Here is an 11329-nt window from a genome sequence, read left to right as displayed (position 1 = left end):
TAGTGAATATACATGTGTCATAGGCACATACACCTTTACCCCCAACAACCTCCCACTTAAAGGTGAATGTGCATTTAGTGAGGATAGAAAAAGAAAAAAAGGTGACAAAATATAAATTACATAAAGTACAATAGGATAAGGAAAGGCATCATCTCATCCAATACCCATCATCTTCCTAAGGAAGGAAAAACACACAAAATGAGAGACATTTACTGAACAGATCTACAAGATTTTGATCAACTGAGATCTTGACATACTCGATGGACTTATCCTCAACAATCTCTCTGATAAAGTGGTAATGCACCTCAATATGCTTTTTCTTTGCATGGAAGACCGGATATCCTTGCAAGCCTTAGTGTGACCACGACATACTCTACCTCAATATTGATCCGAGAAAATCACAAAAAAATATTTTTCTAACACTTTGTTGATTTTTTGTACATTTGGAGGTTTGAAATAAAGAAGAGGGTGGGAACAACCTCTTGGGAAATCCAAGAAATCACTGGATGGAAATATTTCATGGATCGGTTTACCAAGGGGGGGGGATGAAGAGTAAAGATCAATGGAGGAAGGTGAAGGGAAAATGTGTAATGTGGAAAGAAAAGACATGAAATGGATTTGGAGCCATCCAAAGGGCATGTGAGGCTCATAATGTCATGGCTTTGGAGCATTATGATAATTCAAACAAATGGGACCCTTCTTGGAAGCATTAATGGAAGAAAAATCAGGCACATGATTTTGTAAGATTTTTTAAAAATACTTTCACTCCTATCTAAAAAAACTTTTCAACATGAAAGTTGTAGCGTGTGAGCTGAAGTTTCAGCTGGTATTTTATTATAATTTTTTGGAGCTATGAGTTGGGAGATATGGCCAAAATGGTGGACGCCAACGTTTTCCAACTGCAGTGGAGACCACCTCCCAATTTTATACACACCCACACTTTCTTCCCCACACTTAACACTTCCATAAAACATCATTCATTAGACTCCCAACCCTTTACCCTCTCTTATCCTCTCTCTCAAGCTAATAAACCACTAGAATTCCCCTCCTAAATCACCCTCAAATCATCCTTAATTGTAGTAGTAATGTACGAATCCTCACTACTCTCTCTCCATTATTGCTAGATATGATATTATTTTATGAAGATTCTCTATATTTTTTTATAGGAGAGCTCTTAGACTCAAGCTATGGGGGGGAGAATGGAGACAACTCACCTATGATAGAACTTGATTAAGTACAAAATTGGTCAACAAAACATGTACATGGAGCTTCCACATTGTTGGAATCGCCTTAATACAGCTTTGGTGGTGTTAATTACTATTCTATCTTAACCTCCTCCCTAAACACCCTCAAGGCCTATATAAAGAGGCCTTCTCCTTTGTAATTTGCAAGAGGGAGCCAAGAGGCCTTCTTCAGCCCTATTGAGCCTTCCCCATTCTCTCTCATGAGCTTATGCAGTTAATTCCCTTACTATAGCTTATGCATGCTCTACAATGTAATAAGCCCATGCTATTGGTGTCCATATTGTGTATATTGGTTATGTCTTGAGGGATCTCCATCTCTTGTGCCCTCTTAAGTTTTATTGATTCATCTATTTTTTGTAGTTCTCTCTCTCTCTCTCTCTCTCTCTCTCTGTTTTTCTCTCTTCTCCCTCATAAGCTCCTCTCCCTCTTGCATAGCATCCTAGTCTGCTCTTCCATGACTAGGTGGTGCCCTTACCTCATTCACTTTGTGGCAGAAGGGAGTTTGGCATAGAGTCAATGTATCCCATGACAATAGTATAGTAACTACCATAGTAAATGCTCATATCTGCAATGCTTTTCAAGTACCTCATGGAACCCTTTATGCATCTTGGCTTTTGCTAATCTAACTGGAGACAATCTACATGACTGACCTTCACATGGGAAGGTAAAGAATAGCCAAAAAGCTTAACATTCAACATATGGAAGCATTCAGGGATCTTTGGTGTGTACTCCTTCTATGACAAGTAAATAAGCCCTTGAGAGTGATCACATGTGATGCACATCCCAATAATATGTAAGGCCTACCTCATGCCCTTCATCTCAAAGCTCTTCTTGAGTTGAGTTTTCAAAGCATTCAACTCATCATGAGCTCTCCTAGCGATCAACATATCATCCACAAAAAGTACCAAGATAATAAGGCTACCATCATGAGCCTTCTTTATGTAGAGACATAGATCCATATCATTGCGAGAGTAAGATTGTGACCACATAAATGCATCAAAATTATGATACCATTCCTTAGGTGTCTGCTTAAGACCATGAAGGTTCCATCTCAAGTTGCATACTAGGTATTTCTCACTCTTTTCTTGAAAGCCCTCAGGTTACTATACATAAATCCCATCATGCAAGTTCCCATGTAAGAAAGCTATATTAACACCGATCTGATAGAGATCTAGATCTAATTGAGCAACCAAGGGCAACATTAAGTGTAGGGTAGTCATCTTGCCTACACGAGAAAAGGCCTCATCAAAGTCAACACCATGCTTCTATTTAAAACCCTTAGCAACCAATTTGGCCTTATATACTGACTTAAAGCATCCACCAAGGGTACTCTTCAACTTATACACCCATTTGCATAGCAATCCATGTTTTCCATTAGGTAAAGGAACCAAATCCCATCTATGGTTTTTCTACAATTGAGTCATACTCTGACTGCATGGCCCTATCCCAAGAGTGAATATCACCTTTGCGCATAGCTTCCTCATAAGTAAGAGACTCATTAGAATCTATCACCATAACATAGTCTAAGAAGGGCTCAAACCAATCAGGTTGATGTCTATCTCTAGTAGACCATCTCAAAACAAGTTGTGGAGCTTGTACATTCTATCCAACATCATAACCATGGGCCATTGGAATATCAACTGCTATAGGCTGTCTAGTTGGTTGTATGATAATAAGAGGCTCCCCCTGAAATATCACTTTGTGTACCTCAACTACGTACTCAAGTTGCTTATGCATCTTCTCCTCATGGAAATAACATCATGGCTATGGATGACCTTCCTAAACTAGGAATTCCATAAGTAATAGCCCATCTCATTTGCATCCCCATAACCACGAAATATTCATTTCATTGATTTAGGATCCAATTTATTGCATTTGCCCTTGGAAACATGGAAAAAAGTCTTACATCCAAAGACACCCCATTATCTGACCTTCGGCTTTTTAGCCTATACCCAAACTGGTTCTCAACAACAAGTGCAAGCCAATGCTGAAAGGTAGCAAATAAGTTCAATTTCTACTTTATGGAATATGTCTAGATCATATGCAAATAATCATCAATAAAAGTCACAAAATACTTCACATCACCTAATGTAACTATAAGAGGGTAGGACCACACATATCAAAATGAACAAGAGTTAGAGACCCACCCATGTGAGTAATGCAATCAACATTGAGAAAATTTAGACAAGGAACTAATTGACTAGCATAAAGAGATTAATCTGCCAAGATGTAATCATGATCATATGCAAGCTCTAAGATGTTTACCTCCTCAATTTTCACGCTAGACTTATTAGAAGTTGCTATGATCATCAAACTTTTCCTACACTTTATCCTTGCATTTCTCCTTGCGCTTATCATCATGCATCTTATGGCATTGTGGCCTTATGACCACACGACTTATAGCGAGACTGCTCACAAGACTGAGACCTCTGCAAGGCTCCACCATGGTAGTCATTACCACTCTTACCATCGTGTTTGCCCCTAACAATAAATGCATAAGAAGCACATGCTATATCCACAAATGCTATGTCCACATTCTTCCTATTTATCTCCTATATGACTAAGGCACTCTCAACATATTGGAGTCTCAAACCATTAGGTATATTAGCACACATGGCAATATCAAAAGTGTCCCATGACTCGGGAAGTATCACACTCAAAAGAACAAGGGAGAGAGATTATCCTTAAACTCAATGCCTTGTGAAGTTAGTTGGCTGAAAATTGAGTTAAACTCATTCTTCTTCTTCAGGAAAAGGTCCATGAGTTGTTTCAACCAACATATTTATGAAGCAAGACTTTGATTGTTATAAAGATTGCATATCTTTTACCATAATTACCAAGCATTGTCCTCAAGAGCCACAATATTGAAATAAATCTATTTTAACAATGATAATATAAGAGTGGATCTACATAGCTCATCCAACTCATCCCAAAAATCCTAATCAATGCCTTTAGGCTTTACGCTTTTGGTTTTCAAAAGCCTAACATGCTTCTTTTGAACTAGTACTTGCCATATTTGTGTCTTCCAATATGTTAAATTTGTGACATCAAGCTCTTCAATATTAAAAATAGCACCATCATTCAAAAAACTAGTCATAATGATAGTATACCAATGTAAATTCCAAGAGAATGGGCTATTATAAATGATTGTGAATCTTCCCACAAAACTTAATCAAAACAAGAGGAAATACCAAGATGTCCACCGACTATAAGCAATAGAGTGCCAAAGTATGATGTCTCTCTCCAATACAATGCTGAAAATTGTTGATATATTAGTATGTTTTATATAGTCCTCTTATATATGTTTTTCTTCCTCATGTAAATTATGTTTCTGTATTTTCTACAAATAGCATGCTTTGCTACATTAACATGTTACCTTCATATGTTAGTATATTTGTGTGAATATATTAGCATGTATTTGTTTCTCTCCATTTGCATGTGTGTGTGTACGTATGATTAAGTATTTTCTATGAATATCTGTAACGTGTCCACTAGTATCATCCAGGACACGTCTCAGCAGTCCATCGGAAAGGATGTCTAGAAAACTCCGCCCGGCACTCCCATGGAATGTTACGGGTTTTGTGATCTAGGTCTTTCCGCGTTTGCCACGTAGCGGAAGTATCCTGGCCGTTCCCACTTAGGATCGACCGGAATTAGGGTTTTTCTGATTGGTCATTAGCTAACAGCAACTAGCGTCAGACCTGAGCGAACTACTTTACGCAGAAACGCCAGATCCGAAGCGGATTCACGCTGCACTTAGTTCAAGGAGAATGGGAAACGAGAGGGATGCAAGGCTCAACCTCTCTGCCATAATGCATAGTCCCATTCCGTTTCCCTAAAATAGCGTAAATCAGGTAAGATGTAACTCTAGGTCATCGCTCTCGTTATTTGTTTTGATGATGATGATCATCTCGCTGTTCTTCGAAACTTTTGAGAAAAGTTCCCGGCTAACCGGGACCACCCAACCATAGGACGGACCCATGGCCCATCCTCCGCACTTTCCTCGGTTTGTTTTAGTTATGTAATTATCTAACACATTAATTTGACATATAACAATCAGCTTCTTTAATTAATCCCGTTAAGCACTGGTTCCTTCACATAATCTTATCACGTGACATAGAAAAACAATATCAAGCAAGTTCTTTCTTTACATTTCATCATTTTATCTTTGAAATACAAGGAGTTTCGCCCATAAGCTTGTCCATAATCCGCCCGAAGGCTATCGAGTAATCCATAGGGATCACTATTCCAAGCTTCCGCCCGTAAACTAGTATGCGGGCCTCGAGATCCAATCCCGAGTCACGTTAGCCTCTTGTGCAGGACCCGGAAGGCGAGGGATTTACGGCCAGAGCCCCCTGGCACCCAAGCGTTCTCCTGCTCCAAGTAGAACTCAACGGAGAGACCTCTCGCGGCGAGTTTGGTCCACGTTCCTGGCGTGGTCAACAACCCCCTTGGTTAGGGCTAGGCAGGTAGTCGGGGGTAACTGAAACTGCCTCTTCCTTCAGGCCTTTAACCTGAAGTATAGGTACTCATTTAATTTGTAATTCATAATTCAAAAAGAGCCCTAAAATCTCTAGCAAGCACAAACATTTCCATTAATCAACCCAGTTGTTTGGAAAACTGCTAAGGAAGTGTTCTTTCCTTTTTGAGTGTATCAGCACTCGTTCCCAAGGTGTCTTGTGAATTGGCAAGATCTTTTACATTCCGGTGTAGGGCATACCCAACTTGGTTAACCCTAAAGTTCCTTAGATATGCTAGTTTTCGGTTTACAACTTTCCTTATTTAGAAGGATATCCAAAAATACGTCTTTTTGCAAGATAACTTGCATAGGGATCTGCCATCCTTGATGAGGGTTTTTACCCTTTCTCCTTGTGAATCAATCACAAGACTAAATGATTTCGTACTTGTTGCGCAAGTCCTGTGATGGAATAATCTGTTTAGATCCTTTAAGCTGACGTATGTCAGGCCTAGGGTTTCTTCTTTTAAGAACCTTAGGGACAAACCCTAGTTCCTTATCTTTACGAATTTATTGTCCCTACAGTAAGGAAAAGTAGTCAAGTGCTTAGGGTATGAATGTTTCTATGTTTAGATTGGTTTAGTTATCTTTTGGAAGGTAATATTAATCGTCTTGTCACGGTTTTGCTATCCTTGTGACAATTTACTTTCCAGTCAATACAGCTTAATTTTAACTTCCGTTTTCCTTACAGATGAACTCATGCCAAATAACAACATTTGCCTTGCTAAGATGTGCAATGAGCAAAGATAACTTCCTAGTAATTTGAGCATCGAAAGAAACCTTTCATGAATTTAACCATTTACAATGATTCGTTGAGAAAGGAATAAGACTAATGGTGCAAGATATAATTTCTACACCTTAGGATTTAACTAAAATATACTACTATAGTAAATGGATAATCTTGCTCGTAATTTATAATGCTTGATGTAATTTGAGAAAAACTAAGTTCTATACATTGTCATTCATAAGCCAAACTCCTTCGTTACAAATAACTCGAACAAATATATCCTATCCTTAACAATTTTTCTTTACAAGATCGACTTAAAACCGAATTAAAGCCAAGAAGAAAAACCTGGTTTTGGGGTGAGATATCCACATGGATACCGGGAGATGACCCTCCCGCAGCTACACCTTGGACTTTCTTAGGCGGCATCGTAGTTCGAATGTGAGATAGCCTTTTTCACTTTCTTCTAGAATTCCACCGTCTCTTTGGAAAAAAAAAGTTTATGGGTGAGTGTGGTTTTGCAACCACAAGAACCCTTGGAGGACTTTGACTTGGGGTAAAAGGAATAGAAAGCACTTATTCTCCTTCCTTCCCTTTCTTTTATCTTTTTCCCACTCTTCCTCCTTCACTCCTTCTTTTCACTTCCTCTACTTTCCCTCCCTATCTTTTATCTCACGGCTACTTTTCCCTTACGGGATATCATCCGAGGCCATGATGATGATTTGGATTTTTAAGGGGGGAAAAAATAATAATGGGGATACGGGGGATTAAGAAGAAAGCTTAGGGAGTTGTGGGAAGAAAAAAAGAGTTATGAGGGGGGTGAAAAGGGTTAAAAAGGGTTATAAGGGAGTGAAAAGGGGCTTAGGGGAATAAAACACGGGGGGGTTAGTTCCCAAAGTCAAGGAAGGCTTAAGGGGGAAAGGGAATTTAAAACATGGGGGGAAGGGGGGTTCCAAAAAAACCATGGGAAAGGGGCTAAGGGGATTTTAAAAACCCGGGGGGGGGGGGGGGGGGGTAAAAAGGGCTTTATGGAAATCCACGGGAAGGGGATTTAAAAACCCGGGGTAAGGTGGAATTTAAAGGGACTTGGGTGGCGAATCCACAGGAAGGGGGGCTTGGAGAGCCCCCTTAGAAGCTTCCAAGAAGCTTCTTGGAAGCTTCTGGGAACGTGTGATGGCCACGTGGATGAGGAAAAAACCAATTAGTGGATGAGGGAAGGCGGAGTCAGCAGGAGTTGGTCGTGGCGTGGTAACAGGTAGAGCTGGCGGCGGCTCTTAAGGCACAGGTGGGCGGTGTTCTGACGGGAAACCCCCTCCTACACGGCGGCTCCACGGATGACAAGAGCTTCTTCCTCCCTGCCGGATTCCGTAGCTCTCCCTTGGCACGGCGGCTAGTGCCTCACTCTCCTCCTCATGCACAGAATCCTCTACTCTCCCCTCCTCACTATCTCCTTCAACGGCGGCAGCTGGCGTAGTCTACGCCCTCTCTTTTTTTTTTCCTCCCCCCGGCCTGCAGCGTTATGGCCCTCATTTAAATAGTGGAGGGGAGGGGGATCTTCCCTCCCCTACGTGTCATCACGCATGCTTCCCCCCCATTCCAAGCTCCACCAAGGAGCTTAATTGCTCCTTCTATTTCCCTTCCCCTCCAGCTCGTCAGTCGGCTGGAGGGATAAGGGGGAATTAAAAAAATTTTCATTTATCCAATTTTCATTTTCATTTGAGGCAGTTCACACGTGTGTTTCTATTAGCGAATCAGAATATTACATTCTCTCCCCCTTGGAGGAATCGAGATGTCCTCATCTCGAGATAAACTGGGGATATTGATGGTTGAGAGAGCTTTCATCTATCCAAGTGGCATCCTCTTCGGGATAGTCTTTCCACTGGACGAGGCATTCTCTCAAGGTTCTAGATCTTAACTATCTTTCCCTAACATCTAAGATCCTATCTGGCCTTAATTCAAGGACTCCTTGACTAGGCATTACAACTTATTGGTCATCAAGTACATGATTAGGGTTGGGTACATATTTTTTCAAGAGGCTGATATGGAATACATTGTGAACGTTTAGATTCTCAGGGAGTTGCAATCTATAAGCATTGGGTCTTAGGCATTTGAGGATTTTGTACGGCCCACAATACCTTGGACTTAGCTTCTTGCATTCTCCTAGGAATAGGGAACTCTTTTTAGGGCGTACATGAATGAGGACCATGTCTCCTTCTTTGAAGACTCTTTCTTGACGTTTCAAATCTGCGTATGCCTTTTGTCTATCCTTGGTTGCTTGTATGTCTTGTCTTATTGACTTTATTTGATCATCCATGTCTTCTAACATCTGTCTTGACGCTTCAACTCTTAGGGTTGGATCAGAAAAGTTTAGGGGACTTCGATAATCATGACCATACAATGCTTGAAAAGGAGTCATCAGAATGCTCTGCTGGTAAGAAGCATTGTAGGCAAATTCAACCAAAGGCAAGAATTGAATCCACCTCTTCGGCTCTCGACAGTAGTATGCCCTAAGCATATCCTCGATGACTTGATTTACTCACTCTGTTTGGCCATCCGTTTGGGGATGATAGGTGGTGCTAAAACAGAGTTGAGTCCCAATAGCTTCAAAGATAGCTCTCCAGAAGTGTGATGTGAAGAGAGAATCTCGATCACTAATGATTCTTCTAGGTAACCCATGTAGCTTGAATATCTCCTTGATAAACATTCTTGCAATGTCGGAGGCTTTATAATTTGTCTTTACTGGAATCAGGTGTGCAACCTTGGTAAGCATGTCAACCACAACCATAATGGAATTGTATCCTCCTTGGACTTGGGGTAAGCCCACAACGAAATCCATACTGATGAATTCCCATTTCATTTGGGGAATGTCAAGCGGTTGCAGTTTCCCTGGCATCATGACATGTTCGGCTTTGATACGTTGGCAAGACAAACACTTAGTGACATACTTGAGAACGTCACCTTTAAGCCTCTCCCAATGATAGCTCTTCCTAAACTGCATTAAGAGTCTTAGCATAGCCTAGATATCCTGCGAAACGAGAATCGTGAGCTTCCCATAATATCTTCTGCTTAAGTGACTGGCTTGTTGGTATACATAGCCTTGTTCTGTAGTAGACAATTCCATTATCAATGGAAAATTCCTGATACTTAGCTTGCAACATCTGATTCTGCTCCTTGGTAGATATTTCCTTTATCATTGTTTGGTAGGCCAAATCATGGCATGCTTCCTCTCTAGCTAGTTCAAGTATAGGGTTGTTTGGCATAGATACTTTTGTAGCCAGAGATCTGGCTGTTGATGGATTCTGCAAGATTAGGGAATTTAGGAATGCCTTGCGACTGAGTGCATCGGCAACTACATTCTCCTTCCCTGGTCGGTACTTGATTTCAAAATCATGGAATGTTACGGGTTTTGTGATCTAGGTCTTTCCGCATCTGCCACGTAGCGGAAGTATCCTGGCCATTCCCACTTAGGATCGACCGGAATTAGGGTTTTTCTGACTGGTCATTAGCTAACAGCAACTAGCATCAGACCCGAGCGAACTACTTTACGTAGGACGGACCCATGGCCCATCCTCCACACTTTCCTCGGTTTGTTTTAGTTATGTAATTATCTAACACATTAATTTGATATGTAACAATCAACTTCTTTAATTAATCCTGTTAAGCACTGGTTTCTTCACGTAATCTTATCACGTGACATAGAAAAACAATATCAAGCAAGTTCTTTCTTTACATTTCATCATTTTATCTTTGAAATACAAGGAGTTCTGCCCATAGGCTTGTCCATAATCCGCCCGAAGGCTATCCAGTAATCCCCAGGGATCACTATTCCAAGCTTCCACCCGTAAACTAGTATGCGGGCCTCGAGATCCAATCCCGAGTCACGTTAGCCTCTTGTGCAGGACCCGAAAGGCGAGGGATTTACGGCCAGAGCCCCCCTGGTACCCAAGCGTCCTCCTGCTCCAAGTAGAACTCAACGGAGAGACCTCTCGCGGCGGGTTCGGTCCATGTTCTCGGCACGGTTAACAACCCCCTTGGTTAGGGTTAGGCAGGTAGTCGGAGGTAACTGAAACTGCCTCTTCCTTCAGGCCTTTAACCTGAAGTATAGGTACTCATTTAATTTGTAATTCATAATTCAAACAGACATTACAAGATATAGACCTTATAGCGACGTTTAAAGTGACGAAAATACAAACAACAAAATTTGCCCCCGTCGTCGCAAAAAGCGTCGTTATTGACGACGCCATAGAATCGTCGCTATATGCGTCGCTATAGCGACGCATATAGCGACGGTTACAGAGAATTTGTGATGCTGATAGTGACGACAATAGCGACGCGTGCAGTAAATTTGCGACGCAAATAGCGACGGTAACAGAGATTTTTTTTTTTGTGGCAGGGCAGCAAGCTGCCCTGCCACATATAGCACTGTGTGCTGTATGAGAGCCATACAAAATAGTTTCTGCACTGCTGCATACAAAGCGTTTGCAAACAAAAAGAATGTATACTAAAATCATAAAACTGATAGATGAAATAAATACATGATATCACATAAAATGCGATTGGTACAATCATAAAACAATATTACTAATACATAGAAAATGTCTACATAGATCGGGCGACTAAAAACTAAAGGTATGTGAGCTCTAAGGATCCAAGGGCGAGCTACAAATCGTCGTCCCCCGAAATCTCTTCACGCTGCAAAGGAGCATCAAACGGATTCTGCAGAAAAAGAAACAACATATCAATCCACCATATAATAATGCATTCAAATATCTCATGGTAACTACGGACAAGAAAGATGAGTGACTTACTGGGCCGCCGCGTCTATACAATCGGTCGATCAATGAT

This window comes from Lygodium microphyllum, chromosome 10, assembly GCF_053477565.2.
Source record: "Lygodium microphyllum isolate KBCC chromosome 10, Lygodium_microphyllum_v1.1.10, whole genome shotgun sequence".
In the NCBI taxonomy this organism is placed as follows: domain Eukaryota; kingdom Viridiplantae; phylum Streptophyta; class Polypodiopsida; order Schizaeales; family Lygodiaceae; genus Lygodium; species Lygodium microphyllum.
This window is presented reverse-complemented; position numbering follows the sequence as displayed.